The sequence below is a fragment of the Chlamydotis macqueenii genome, chromosome W (assembly GCF_036417535.1).
Source record: "Chlamydotis macqueenii isolate bChlMac1 chromosome W, bChlMac1.mat, whole genome shotgun sequence".
NCBI classification, from domain to species: Eukaryota; Metazoa; Chordata; class Aves; order Otidiformes; family Otididae; genus Chlamydotis; species Chlamydotis macqueenii.
The window spans coordinates 30,461,978-30,477,012 of NC_141592.1; positions in this window are offsets into that span (position 1 = coordinate 30,461,978).

Here is a 15,035-nt window from a genome sequence, read left to right on the forward strand (position 1 = left end):
GCGCCCAGATGCAGGTGGTGGTAAACGTCGAAGCCCTGTTTGTCAGGGAAAGCCCGGAGCCCCGATGTCTGTGGTGCTGTAGATGCGCTGCCAATGGCCGGTGAGGAGCAGCAAGAGCTTGACTGGCTGGCATTTTCGGTGTGGGAGCAATCGTCCGACGTTCGTGATTTTTTGGGTTTTTTTTCAGTGGGCCCCCCAGGTGCAGCTGGTGGTAAAGGTCGAAGCCCTGTTCGTCAGGGAAAGCCCGGAGCCCCGATGTCTGTGGTGCTGTAGATGCGCTGCCAACGGCCGGTGAGGAGCAGCAAGAGCTTGACTGGCTGACACTTTTTGTGTGGCAGCAATCGTCAGACGTTCGTGATTTTTCAGGTTTTTTTGGAGTGGGCGCCCAGGTGCAGCTGGTGGTAAAGGTCGAAGCCCTGTTCGTCAGGGAAAGCCCGGAGCCCCGATGTCTGTGGTGCTGTAGATGCGCTGCCAACGGCCGGTGAGGAGCAGCAGGAGCTTGACTGGCTGACACTTTTTGTGTGGCAGCAATCGTCAGACGTTCGTGATTTTTCAGGTTTTTTTGGAGTGGGCGCCCAGGTGCAGCTGGTGGTAAACGTCGAAGCCCTGTTCGTCAGGGAAAGCCCGGAGCCCCGATGTCTGTGGTGCTGTAGATGCGCTGCCAACGGCCGGTGAGGAGCAGCAAGAGCTTGACTGGCTGGCACTTTTGGTGTGGGAGCAATCGTCCGACGTTCATGATTTTACGGGGTTTTTTTCAGTGGGCCCCCCAGGTGCAGCTGGTGGTAAACGTCGAAGCCCTGTTCGTCAGGGAAAGCCCGGAGCCCCAATGTCTGTGGTGCTGTAGATGTGCTGCCAATGGCCGGTGAGGAGCAGCAAGAGCTTGAGTTGCTGGCAATTTCGGTGTGGGAGCAATCATCCAACGTTCGTGATTTTTCTTGGGTTTTTTTCCAATGGGCGCCCAGGTGCAGGTGGTGGTAAACGTCGAAGCCCTGTTTGTCAGGGAAAGCCCGGAGCCCCGATGTCTGTGGTGCTGTAGATGCGCTGCCAATGGCCGGTGAGGAGCAGCAAGAGCTTGACTGGCTGGCATTTTCGGTGTGGGAGCAATCGTCCGACGTTCGTGATTTTTCGGGTTTTTCTGGAGTGGGCGACCAGTCGCAGGTGGTGGTAAATGTCGAAGCCCTGTTCGTCAGGGAAAGCCCGGAGCCCCGATGTCTGTGGTGCTGTAGATGCGCTGCCAATGGCCGCTGAGGAGCAGCAGGAGCTTCACTGGCTGGCACTTTTTGTGTGGGAGCAATCGTCCGACGTTCGTGATTTTTCGGGTTTTTTTTTAGTGAGCGCTCAGGCGCAGCTGGTGGTAAATGTCGAAGCACTGTTCGTCAGGGAAAGCCCAGAGCCCCGATGTCTGTGGCGCTGTAGATGCGCTGCCAATGGCCGGGGAGGAGCAGCAAGAGCTTGACTGGCTGGCACTTTCGGTGTGGGAGCAATCGTCCGACGTTCATGATTTTTTGGGGTTTTTTTCAGTGGGCCCCCCAGGTGCAGCTGGTGGTAAACGTCGAAGCCCTGTTCGTCAGGGAAAGCCCGGAGCCCCGATGTCTGTGGTGCTGTAGATGCGCTGCCAATGGCCGGGGAGAAGCAGCAAGAGATTGACTGGCTGGCACTTTCGGTGTGGGAGCAATCGTCCGATGTTCGTGATTTTTCGGGGTTTTTTTGGAGTGGGCGCCCAGGTGCAGCTGGTGGTAAATATCGAAGTCCTGTTCGTCAGGGAAAGCCCGGAGCCCCGATGTCTGTGGTGCTGTAGATGCGCTGCCAATGGCCGCTGAGGAGCAGCAGGAGCTTGACTGGCTGACACTTTTTGTGTGGCAGCAATCGTCAGACGTTCGTGATTTTTCGGGTTTATTTGGAGTGGGTGCCCAGGTGCAGCTGGTGGTAAACGTCGAAGCCCTGTTCGTCAGGGAAAGCCCGGAGCCCCGATGTCTGTGGTGCTGTAGATGCGCTGCCAATGGCCGGTGAGGAGCAGCAGGAGCTTGACTGGCTGGCACTTTTTTTGTGGGAGCAATCGTCCGACGTTCGTGATTTTTCGGGTTTTTTTGGAGTGGGCGACCAGGTGCAGATGGTGGTAAACGTCGAACCCCTGTTCGTCAGGGAAAGCCCGTAGCCCCGATGTCTGTGGTGCTGTAGATGCGCTGCCAATGGCCGGTGAGGAGTAGCAAGAGCTTGAGTTGCTGGCACTTTCGGTGTGGGAGCAATCGTCCAACGTTCGTGATTTTTCTTGGGTTTTTTTCCAATGGGCGCCCAGGTGCAGGTGGTGGTAAACGTCGAAGCCCTGTTCGTCAGGGAAAGCCCGGAGCCCCGATGTCTGTGGTGCTGTAGATGCGCTGCCAATGGCCGCTGAGGAGCAGCAGGAGCTTGACTGGCTGGCACTTCTTGTGTGGGAGCAATCGTCCGACGTTCGTGATTTTTCGGGTTTTTTTGGAGTGGACTCCCAGGTGCAGCTGGTGGTAAATGTCAAAGCCCTGTTCGTCAGGGAAAGCCCGGAGCCCCGATGTCTGTGGTGCTGTAGATGCTCTGCCAATGGCCGGGTAGGAGCAGCAAGTGCTTGACTGGCTGGCACTTTCGGTGTGGGAGCAATCGTCCAACGTTCGTGATTTTTCTTGGGTTTTTTTCCAAATGGCGCCCAGGTGCAGGTGGTGGTAAACGTCGAAGCCCTGTTCGTCAGGGAAAGCCCGGAGCCCCGATGTCTGTGGTGCTGTAGATGCGCTGCCAATGGCCGGTGAGGAGTAGCAAGAGCTTGAGTTGCTGGCACTTTCGGTGTGGGAGCAATCGTCCAACGTTCGTGATTTTTCTTGGGTTTTTTTCCAATGGGCGCCCAGGTGCAGGTGGTGGTAAACGTCGAAGCCCTGTTCGTCAGGGAAAGCCCGGAGCCCCGATGTCTGTGGTGCTGTAGATGCGCTGCCAATGGCCGCTGAGGAGCAGCAGGAGCTTGACTGGCTGGCACTTCTTGTGTGGGAGCAATCGTCCAACGTTCGTGATTTTTCGGGTTTTTTTTGGAGTGGGCGCCCAGATGCAGCTGGTGGTAAATGTCGAAGCCCTGTTCGTCAGGGAAAGCCCGGAGCCCCGATGTCTGTGGTGCTGTAGATGCGCTGCCAACGGCCAGGGAGGAGCAGCAAAAGCTGGACTGGCTTGCACTTTCGGAGTGGGAGCAATCGACCGACGTTCGTGATTTTTCGGGTTTTTTTGGAGTGGGCGCCCAGGTGCAGCTGGTGGTAAACTTCGAAGCCCTGTTCGTCAGGGAAAGCCCGGAGCCCCAATGTCTGTGGTGCTGTAGATGTGCTGCCAATGGCCGGTGGTGAGCAGCAAGAGCTTGAGTTGCTGGCAATTTCGGTGTGGGAGCAATCATCCAACGTTCGTGATTTTTCTTGGGTTTTTTTACAATGGGCGCCCAGGTGCAGGTGGTGGTAAACGTCGAAGCCCTGTTCGTCAGGGAAAGCCCGGAGCCCCGATGTCTGTGGTGCTGTAGATGCGCTGCCAATGGCCGGTGAGGAGCAGCAAGAGCTTGACTGGCTGGCATTTTCGGTGTGGGAGCAATCGTCCGACGTTCGTGATTTTTTGGGGTTTTTTTCAGTGGGCCCCCCAGGTGCAGCTGGTGGTAAACGTCGAAGCCCTGTTCGTCAGGGAAAGCCCGGAGCCCCGATGTCTGTGGTGCTGTAGATGCGCTGCCAATGGCCGGTGAGGAGCAGCAAGAGATTGACTGGCTGGCACTTTCGGTGTGGGAGCAATCGTCCGATCTTCGTGATTTTTCAGGGTTTTTTTGGAGTGGGCGCCCAGGTGCAGCTGGTGGTAAAAGTCGAAGCCCCGTTTGTCAGGGAAAGCCCGGAGCCCCGATGTCTGTCGTGCTGTAGATGCGCTGCCAATGGCCGCTGAGAAGCAGCAGGAGCTTGACTGGCTGACACTTTTTGTGTGGCAGCAATCGTCAGACGTTCGTGATTTTTCGGGTTTTTTTGGAGTGGGTGCCCAGGTGCAGCTGGTGGTAAACGTCGAAGCCCTGTTCGTCAGGGAGTGCCCGGAGCCCCAGTGTCTGTGGTGCTGTAGATGCGCTGCCAATGGCCGGTGAGGAGCAGCAAGAGCTTGACTGGCTGGCACTTTCGGTATGGGAGCAATCGTCCGACCTTCATGATTTTTCGGGGTTTTTTTCAGTGGGCCCCCCAGGTGCAGGTGGTGGTAAACGTCGAAGCCCTGTTCCTCAGGGAAAGCCCCGAGCCCCGATGTCTGTGGTGCTGTAGATGCGCTGCCAATGGCCGGGGAGGAGCAACAGGAGCTTGACTGGCTGGCACTTTTTTTGTGGGAGCAATCGTCCGACGTTCGTGATTTTTTGGGTTTTTTTGGCGTGGGCGACCAGGTGCAGATGGTGGTAAACGTCGAAGCCCTGTTCGTCAGGGAAAGCCCGGAGCCCCGATGTCTGTGGTGCTGTAGATGCGCTGCCAATGGCCGGTGAGGAGCAGCAGGAGCTTGACTGGCTGGCACTTCTTGTGTGGGAGCAATCGTCCGACGTTCGTGATTTTTCTTGGGTTTTTTTCCAATGGGCGCCCAGGTGCATGTGGTGGTAAACGTCGAAGCCCTATTCGTCAGGGAAAGCCCAGAGCCCCGATGTCTGTGGTGCTGTAGATGCACTGCCAATGGCCGGGGAGCAGCAGCAAGAGCTTGACTGGCTGGCACTTTCGGTGTGGGAACAATCGTCCGATCTTCGTGATTTTTCGGGGTTTTTTTGGAGTGGGCGCCCAGGTGCAGCTGGTGGTAAACGTCGAAGCCCTGTTCGTCAGGGAAAGCCCGGAGCCCCGATGTCTGTGGTGCTGTAGATGCGCTGCCAATGGCCGCTGAGGAGCAGCAGGAGCTTGACTGGCTGGCACTTCTTGTGTGGGAGCAATCGTCCGACGTTCGTGATTTTTCGGGTTTTTTTTGGAGTGGGCGCCCAGATGCAGCTGGTGGTAAATGTCGAAGCCCTGTTCGTCAGGGAAAGCCCGGAGCCCCGATGTCTGTGGTGCTGTAGATGCGCTGCCAACGGCCGGTGAGGAGCAGCAGGAGCTGGACTGGCTTGCACTTTTGGAGTGGGAGCAATCGACCGACGTTCGTGATTTTTCGGGTTTTTTTGGAGTGGGCGCCCAGGTGCAGCTGGTGGTAAACGTCGAAGCCCTGTTCGTCAGGGAAAGCCCGGAGCCCCAATGTCTGTGGTGCTGTAGATGTGCTGCCAATGGCCGGTGAGGAGCAGCAAGAGCTTGAGTTGCTGGCACTTTCGGTGTGGGAGCAATCATCCAACGTTCGTGATTTTTCTTGGGTTTTTTTCCAATGGGCGCCCAGGTGCAGGTGGTGGTAAACGTCGAAGCCCTGTTTGTCAGGGAAAGCCCGGAGCCCCGATGTCTGTGGTGCTGTAGATGCGCTGCCAAAGGCCGGTGAGGAGCAGCAAGAGCTTGACTGGCTGGCATTTTCGGTGTGGGAGCAATCGTCCGACGTTCGTGATTTTTCGGGTTTTTCTGGAGTGGGCGACCAGGCGCAGGTGGTGGTAAATGTCGAAGCACTGTTCGTCAGGGAAAGCCCGGAGCCCCGATGTCTGTGGTGCTGTAGATGCGCTGCCAATGGCCGCTGAGGAGCAGCAGGAGCTTCACTGGCTGGCACTTTTTGTGTGGGAGCAATCGTCCGACGTTCGTGATTTTTCGGGTTTTTTTTTAGTGAGCGCTCAGGCGCAGCTGGTGGTAAATGTCGAAGCACTGTTCGTCAGGGAAAGCCCAGAGCCCCGATGTCTGTGGCGCTGTAGATGCGCTGCCAATGGCCGGGGAGGAGCAGCAAGAGCTTGACTGGCTGGCACTTTCGGTGTGGGAGCAATCGTCCAACGTTCGTGATTTTTCTTGGGTTTTTTTCCAATGGGCGCCCAGGTGCAGGTGGTGGTAAACGTCGAAGCCCTGTTCGTCAGGGAAAGCTCAGAGCCCCGATGTCTGTGGTGCTGTAGATGTGCTGCCAATGGCCGCTGAGGAGCAGCAGGAGCTTGACTGGCTGACACTTTTTGTGTGGCAGCAATCGTCAGACGTTCGTGATTTTTCAGGTTTTTTTGGAGTGGGCGCCCAGGTGCAGCTGGTGGTAAACGTCGAAGCCCTGTTCGTCAGGGAAAGCCCAGAGCCCCGATGTCTGTGGTGCTGTAGATGCGCTGCCAACGGCCGGGGAGGAGCAGCAAGAGCTTGACTGGCTGGCACTTTTGGTGTGGGAGCAATCGTCCGACGTTCATGATTTTTCGGGGTTTTTTTCAGTGGGCCCCCCAGGTGCAGCTGGTGGTAAACGTCGAAGCCCTGTTCGTCAGGGAAAGCCCGGAGCCCTGATGTCTGTGGTGCTGTAGATGCGCTGCCAATGGCCGCTGAGAAGCAGCAGGAGCTTGACTGGCTGACACTTTTTGTGTGGCAGCAATCGTCAGACGTTCGTGATTTTTCGGGTTTTTTTGGAGTGGGTGCCCAGGTGCAGCTGGTGGTAAACGTCGAAGCCCTGTTCGTCAGGGAGTTCCCGGAGCCGCAGTGTCTGTGGTGCTGTAGATGCGCTGCCAATGGCCGGTGATGAGCAGCAAGAGCTTGAGTGGCTGGCACTTTCGGTGTGGGAGCTATCGTCCGACCTTCATGATTTTTCGGGGTTTTTTTCAGTGGGCCCCCCAGGTGCAGCTGGTGGTAAACGTCGAAGCCCTGTTCGTCAGGGAAAGCCCGGAGCCCCGATGTCTGTGGTGCTGTAGATGCGCTGCCAATGGCCGGTGAGGAGTAGCAAGAGCTTGAGTTGCTGGCACTTTCGGTGTGGGAGCAATCGTCCAACGTTCGTGATTTTTCTTGGGTTTTTTTCCAATGGGCGCCCAGGTGCAGGTGGTGGTAAACGTCGAAGCCCTGTTCGTCAGGGAAAGCCCGGAGCCCCGATGTCTGTGGTGCTGTAGATGCGCTGCCAATGGCCGGTGAGGAGCAGCAAGAGCTTGACTGGCTGGCACTTTTGGTGTGGGAGCAATCGTCCGATCTTGATGAGTTTTCGGGGTTTTTTTGGAGTGGGCGCCCAGGTGCAGCTGGTAGTATATATCGAAGCCCTGTTCGTCAGGGAGTGCCCGGAGCCCCGATGTCTGTGGTGCTGTAGATGCGCTGCCAATGGCCGGGGAGGAGCAGCAAGAGCTTGACTGGCTGGCACTTTCGGTGTGGGTGCAATCGTCCGACGTTCGTGATTTTTCGGGTTTTTTTGGAGTGGGTGCCCAGGTGCAGCTGGTGGTAAATGTCGAAGCCCTGTTCGTCAGGGAAAGCCCGGAGCCCCGATGTCTGTGGTGCTGTAGATGCGCTGCCAATGGCCGGTGAGGAGCAGCAAGAGCTTGACTGGCTGGCACTTTCGGTGTGGGAGCAATCGTCCGACGTTCGTGATTTTTCGGGTTTTTTTGGCGTGGGCGACCAGGTGCGGATGGTGGTAAACGTCGAAGCCCTGTTCGTCAGGGAAAGCCCGGAGCCCCGATGTCTGTGGTGCTGTAGATGCACTGCCAATGGCCGGTGAGGAGCAGCAAGAGCTTGACTGGCTGGCACTTTCGGTGTGGGAGCAATCGTCCGACGTTCGTGATTTTTCGGGTTTTTTTGGAGTGGGCGCCCAGGTGCAGCTGGTGGTAAATGTCGAAGCCCTGTTCGTCAGGGAAAGCCCGGAGCCCCGATGTCTGTGGTGCTGTAGATGCGCTGCCAACGGCCGGGGAGGAGAGCAAAAGCTGGACTGGCTTGGACTTTCGGAGTGGGAGCAATCGACCGACGTTCGTGATTTTTCGGTTTTTTTGGAGTGGGCGACCAGGTGCAGCTGGTGGTAAACGTCGAAGCCCTGTTCGTCAGGGAAAGCCCGGAGCCCCGATGTCTGTGGTGCTGTAGATGCGCTGCCAGTGGCCGGGGAGGAGCAGCAAGAGCTTGACTGGCTGGCATTTTCGGTGTGGGAGCAATCGTCCGACGTTCGTGATTTTTCGGGTTTTTTTTCAGTGGGCGCCCAGGTGCAGGTGGTGGTAAATGTCGAAGCCCTGTTCGTCAGGGAAAGCCCGGAGCCCCGATGTCTGTGGTGCTGTAGATGCGATGTCAATGGCCGGTGAGGAGCAGCAAGAGCTTGACTGGCTGGCACTTTCGGTGTAGGAGCAATCGTCCGACGTTCATGATTTTTTGGGGTTTTTTTCAGTGGGCCCCCCAGGTGCAGCTGGTGGTAAACGTCGAAGCCCTGTTCGTCAGGGAAAGCCCGGAGCCCCGATGTCTGTGGTGCTGTAGATGCGCTGCCAATGGCCGGGGAGAAGCAGCAAGAGATTGACTGGCTGGCACTTTTGGTGTGGGAGCAATCGTCCGACGTTCATGATTTTTCGGGGTTTTTTTCAGTGGGCCGCCCAGGTGCAGCTGGTGGTAAACGTCGAAGCCCTGTTTGTCAGGGAAAGCCCGGAGCCCCGATGTCTGTGGTGCTGTAGATGCGCTGCCAATGGCCGCTGAGGAGCAGCAGGAGCTTGACTGGCTGACACTTTTTGTGTGGTAGCAATCGTCAGACGTTCGTGATTTTTCGGGTTTTTTTGGAGTGGGTGCCCAGGTGCAGCTGGTGGTAAACGTAGAAGCCCTGTTCGTCAGGGAAAGCCCGGAGCCCCGATGTCTGTGGTGCTGTAGATGCGCTGCCAATGGCCGGTGATGAGCAGGAAGAGCTTGTGTGGCTGGCACTTCTTGTGTGGGAGCAATCGTCCGACGTTCGTGATTTTTTGGGGTTTTTTTTAGTGGGCGCCCAGGTGCAGCTGGTGGTAAACGTCGAAGCCCTGTTCGTCAGGGAAAGCCCGGAGCCCCGATGTCTGTGGTGCTGTAGATGCGCTGCCAATGGCCGGTGAGGAGCAGCAGGAGCTTGACTGGCTGGCACTTTTTTTGTGGGAGCAATCGTCCAACGTTCGTGATTTTTCGGGTTTTTTTGGCGTGGGCGACCAGGTGCAGCTGGTGGTAAACGTCGAAGCCCTGTTCGTCAGGGAAAGCCCGGAGCCCCGATGTCTGTGGTGCTGTAGATGCGCTGCCAATGGCCGGTGAGGAGCAGCAAGAGCTTGACTGGCTGGCACTTTTTGTGTGGGAGCAATCGTCCGACGTTCGTGATTTTTTGGGGTTTTTTTTAGTGGGCCCCCCAGGTGCAGGTGGTGGTAAACGTCGAAGCCCTGTTCGTCAGGGAAAGCCCGGAGCCCCGATGTCTGTGGTGCTGTAGATGCGCTGCCAATGGCCGGTGAGGAGCAGCAGGAGCTTGACTGGCTGGCACTTTTTTTGTGGGAGGAATCGTCCGACGTTCGTGATTTTTCGGGTTTTTTTGGAGTGGGCGACCAGGTGCAGATGGTGGTAAACGTCGAAGCCCTGTTCGTCAGGGAAAGCCCGGAGCCCCGATGTCTGTGGTGCTGTAGATGCGCTGCCAATGGCCGGTGAGGAGTAGCAAGAGCTTGAGTTGCTGGCACTTTCGGTGTGGGAGCAATCGTCCAACGTTCGTGATTTTTCTTGGGTTTTTTTCCAATGGGCGCCCAGGTGCAGGTGGTGGTAAACGTCGAAGCCCTGTTCGTCAGGGAAAGCCCGGAGCCCCGATGTCTGTGGTGCTGTAGATGGGCTGCCAATGGCCGGCGATGAGCAGCAAGAGCTTGACTGGCTGGCACTTTTTGTGTGGGAGCAATCGTCCGACATTCGTGATTTTTTGGGTTTTTTTTTAGTGGGCGCCCAGACGCAGCTGGTGGTAAACGTCGAAGCCCTGTTCGTCAGGGAAAGCCCGGAGCCCCGATGTCTGTGGTGCTGTAGATGCGCTGCCAATGGCCGGTGAGGAGCAGCAGGAGCTTGACTGGCTGGCACTTCTTGTGTGGGAGCAATCGTTCGACGTTCGTGATTTTTCGGGTTTTTTTTGGCGTGGGCGACCAGGTGCAGATGGTGGTAAACGTCGAAGCCCTGTTCGTCAGGGAAAGCCCGGAGCCCCGATGTCTGTGGTGCTGTAGATGCGCTGCCAATGGCCGGTGAGGAGTAGCAAGAGCTTGAGTTGCTGGCACTTTCGGTGTGGGAGCAATCGTCCAACGTTCGTGATTTTTCTTGGGTTTTTTTCCAATGGGCGCCCAGGTGCAGGTGGTGGTAAACGTCGAAGCCCTGTTTGTCAGGGAAAGCCTGGAGCCCCGATGTCTGTGGTGCTGTAGATGCGCTGCCAATGGCCGGTGAGGAGCAGCAAGAGCTTGACTGGCTGGCACTTTTGGTGTGGGAGCAATCGTCCGACGTTCGTGATTTTTCGGGTTTTTTTTGGAGTGGGCGCCCAGGTGCAGGTGGTGGTAAATGTTGAAACCCTGTTCGTGAGGGAAAGCCCGGAGCCCCGATGTCTGTGGTGCTGTAGATGGGCTGCCAATGGCCGGTGAGGAGCAGCAAGAGCTTGAGTTGCTGGCATTTTCGGTGTGGGAGCAATCGTCCGACATTCGTGATTTTTTGGGGTTTTTTTCCAATGGGTGTCCAGGTGCAGATGGTGGTAAACGTCGAAGCCCTGTTCGTCAGGGAAAGCCCGGAGGCGTGATGTCTGTGGTGCTGTAGATGCGCTGCCAATGGCCGGGGAGGAGCAGCAAGAGCTTGAGTGGCTGGCACATTCGGTGTGGGAGCAATCGTCCGATGTTCGTGATTTTTCGGGGTTTTTTTCAGTGGGCCCCCCATGTGCAGCTGGTGGTAAACGTCGAAGCCCTGTTCGTGAGGGAAAGCCTGGAGCCCCTATGTCTGTGGTGCTGTAGATGGGCTGCCAATGGCCGGTGATGAGCAGCAAGAGCTTGACTGGCTGGCACTTTTTGTGTGGGAGCAATCGTCAGACGTTCGTGATTTTTCGGGTTTTTTTGGCGTGGGCGACCAGGTGCAGATGGTGGTAAACGTCGAAGCCCTGTTCGTCAGGGAAAGCCCGGAGCCCCGATGTCTGTGGTGCTGTAGATGCGCTGCCAATGGCCGGTGAGGAGCAGCAGGAGCTTGACTGGCTGGCACTTTTTGTGTGGGAGCAATCGTCCGACGTACATGATTTTTCGGGTTTTTTTGGAGTGGGCGCCCAGGTGCAGCTGGTGGTAAACGTCGAAGCCCTGTTCGTCAGGGAAAGCCCGGAGCCCCGATGTCTGTGCTGCTGTAGATGCGCTGCCAATGGCCGGTGAGGAGCAGCAAGAGCTTGACTGGCTGGCACTTTCGGTGTGGGAGCAATCGTCCGACGTTCGTGATTTTTCGGGTTTTTTTGGAGTGGGCGACCCGGTGCAGCTGGTGGTAAACGTCGAAGGCCTGTTCGTCAGGGAAAGCCCGGAGTCCCGATGTCTGTGGTGCTGTAGATGCGCTGCCAATGGCCGGGGAGGAGCAGCAAGAGCTTGACTGGCTGGCACTTTCGGTGTGGGAGCAATCGTCCGATGTTCGTGATTTTTCGGGGTTTTCTTTTCAGTGGGCGCCCAGGTGCAGCTGGTGGTAAACGTCGAAGCCCTGTTCGTCAGGGAAAGCCCGGAGCCCCAATGTCTGTGGTGCTGTAGATGCGCTGCCAATGGCCGCTGAGGAGCAGCAAGAGCTTGAGTGGCTGGCACATTCGGTGTGGGAGCAATCGTCCGATGTTCGTGATTTTTCGGGGTTTTTTTCAGTGGGCCCCCCAGGTGCAGCTGGTGGTAAACGTCGAAGCCCTGTTCGTCAGGGAAAGCCCGGAGCCCCTATGTCTGTGGTGCTGTAGATGGGCTGCCAATGGCCGGTGATGAGCAGCAAGAGCTTGACTGGCTGGCACATTTTGTGTGGGAGCAATCGTCCGACATTCCTGATTTTTCGGGTTTTTTTTGGAGTGGTCGCCCAGGTGCAGGTGGTGGTAAATGTTGAAGCCCTGTTCGTCAGGGAAAGCCCGGAGCCCCGATGTCTGTGGTGCTGTAGATGGGCTGCCAATGGCCGGTGAGGAGCAGCAAGAGCTTGAGTTGCTGGCATTTTCGGTGTGGGAGCAATCGTCCAACGTTCGTGATTTTTCTTGGGTTTTTTTCCAATGGGTGTCCAGGTGCAGATGGTGGTAAACGTCGAAGCCCTGTTCGTCAGGGAAAGCCCGGAGGCCTGATGTCTGTGGTGCTGTAGATGCGCTGCCAATGGCCGGGGAGGAGCAGCAAGAGCTTGAGTGGCTGGCACTTTCGGTGTGGGAGCAATCGTCCGATGTTCATGATTTTTCGGGTTTTTTTTCAGTGGGCCCCCCATGTGCAGACGGTGGTAAACGTCGAAGCCCTGTTCGTGAGGGAAAGCCCGGAGCCCCGATGTCTGTGGTGCTGTAGATGCGCTGCCAATGGCCGCTGAGGAGCAGCAGGAGCTTGACTGGCTGGCACTTTTTGTGTGGGAACAATCGTCCGACGTACATGATTTTTCGGGTTTTTTTGGAGTGGGCGCCCAGGTGCAGCTGGTGGTAAACGTCGAAGCCCTGTTCGTCAGGGAAAGCCCGGAGCCCCGATGTCTCTGGTGCGGTAGATGCGCTGCCAATGGCCGCTGAGGAGCAGCAGGAGCTTGACTGGCTGGCACTTTTTTTGTGGGAGCAATCGTCCGACGTTCGTGATTTTTCGGGTTTTTTTGGCGTGGGCGACCAGGTGCAGATGGTGGTAAACGTCGAAGCCCTGTTCGTCAGGGAAAGCCCGGAGCCCCGATGTCTGTGGTGCTGTAGATGCGCTGCCAATGGCCGGTGAGGAGTAGCAAGAGCTTGAGTTGCTGGCACTTTCGGTGTGGGAGCAATCGTCCAACGTTCGTGATTTTTCTTGGGTTTTTTTCCAATGGGCGCCCAGGTGCAGGTGGTGGTAAAAGTCAAAGCCCTGTTCGTCAGGGAAAGCCCGGAGCCCCGATGTCTGTGGTGCTGTAGATGCGCTGCCAATGGCCGCTGAGGAGCAGGAAGAGCTTGACTGGCTGGCACTTTTTTTGTGGGAGCAATCGTCCGACGTTCGTGATTTTTCGGGTTTTTTTGGAGTGGGCGACCAGGTGCAGCTGGTGGTAAACGTCGAAGCCCTGTTCGTCAGGGAAAGCCCGTAGCCCCGATGTCTGTGGTGCTGTAGATGCGCTGCCAATGGCCGGTGAGGAGTAGCAAGAGCTTGAGTTGCTGGCACTTTCGGTGTGGGAGCAATCGTCCAACGTTCGTGATTTTTCTTGGGTTTTTTTCCAATGGGCGCCCAGGTGCAGGTGGTGGTAAACGTCGAAGCCCTGTTCGTCAGGGAAAGCCCGGAGCCCCGATGTCTGTGGTGCTGTAGATGCACTGCCAATGGCCGGGGAGCAGCAGCAAGAGCTTGACTGGCTGGCACTTTCGGTGTGGGAGCAATCGTCCGACGTTCGTGATTTTTCGGGGTTTTTTTGGAGTGGGCGCCCAGGTGCAGCTGGTGGTAAACGTCGAAGCCCTGTTCGTCAGGGAAAGCCCGGAGCCCCGATGTCTGTGGTGCTGTAGATGCGCTGCCAATGGCCGCTGAGGAGCAGCAGGAGCTTGACTGGCTGGCACTTCTTGTGTGGGAGCAATCGTCCAACGTTCGTGATTTTTCGGGTTTTTTTGGAGTGGGCGACCAGGTGCAGCTGGTGGTAAATGTCGAAGCCCTGTTCGTCAGGGAAAGCCCGGAGCCCCGATGTCTGTGGTGCTGTAGATGCTCTGCCAATGGCCGGGTAGGAGCAGCAAGTGCTTGACTGGCTGGCACTTTCGATGTGGGAGCAATCGTCCAACGTTCGTGATTTTTCTTGGGTTTTTTTCCAAATGGCGCCCAGGTGCAGCTGGTGGTAAACGTCGAAGCCCTGTTCGTCAGGGAAAGCCCGGAGCCCCGATGTCTGTGGTGCTGTAGATGTGCTGCCAATGGCCGGTGAGGAGCAGCAGGAGCTTGACTGGCTGGCACTTTTTTTGTGGGAGCAATCGTCCGACGTTCGTGATTTTTTGGGTTTTTTTGGCGTGGGCGACCAGGTGCAGCTGGTGGTAAACGTCGAAGCCCTGTTCGTCAGGGAAAGCCCGGAGCCCCGATGTCTGTGGTGCTGTAGATGCGCTGCCAATGGCCGGTGAGGAGTAGCAAGAGCTTGAGTTGCTGGCACTTTCGGTGCGGGAGCAATCGTCCAACGTTCGTGATTTTTCTTGGGTTTTTTTCCAATGGGCGCCCAGGTGCAGGTGGTGGTAAACGTCGAAGCCCTGTTCGTCAGGGAAAGCCCGGAGCCACGATGTCTGTGGTGCTGTAGATGCGCTGCCAATGGCCGCTGAGGAGCAGCAGGAGCTTGACTGGCTGGCACTTCTTGTGTGGGAGCAATCGTCCGACGTTCGTGATTTTTCGGGTTTTTTTTGGAGTGGGCGCCCAGATGCAGCTGGTGGTAAATGTCGAAGCCCTGTTCGTCAGGGAAAGCCCGGAGCCCCGATGTCTGTGGTGCTGTAGATGCGCTGCCAACGGCCAGGGAGGAGCAGCAAAAGCTGGACTGGCTTGCACTTTCGGAGTGGGAGCAATCGACCGACGTTCGTGATTTTTCGGGTTTTTTTGGAGTGGGCGCCCAGGTGCAGCTGGTGGTAAACGTCGAAGCCCTGTTCGTCAGGGAAAGCCCGGAGCCCCAATGTCTGTGGTGCTGTAGATGTGCTGCCAATGGCCGGTGGTGAGCAGCAAGAGCTTGAGTTGCTGGCAATTTCGGTGTGGGAGCAATCATCCAACGTTCGTGATTTTTCTTGGGTTTTTTTCCAATGGGCGCCCAGGTGCAGGTGGTGGTAAACGTCGAAGCCCTGTTTGTCAGGGAAAGCCCGGAGCCCCGATGTCTGTGGTGCTGTAGATGCGCTGCCAATGGCCGGTGAGGAGCAGCAAGAGCTTGACTGGCTGGCATTTTCGGTGTGGGAGCAATCGTCCGACGTTCGTGATTTTTTGGGGTTTTTTTCAGTGGGCCCCCCAGGTGCAGCTGGTGGTAAAGGTCGAAGCCCTGTTCGTCAGGGAAAGCCCGGAGCCCCGATGTCTGTGGTGCTGTAGATGCGCTGCCAATGGCCGGGGAGGAGCAGCAAGAGATTGACTGGCTGGCACTTTCGGTGTGGGAGCAATCGTC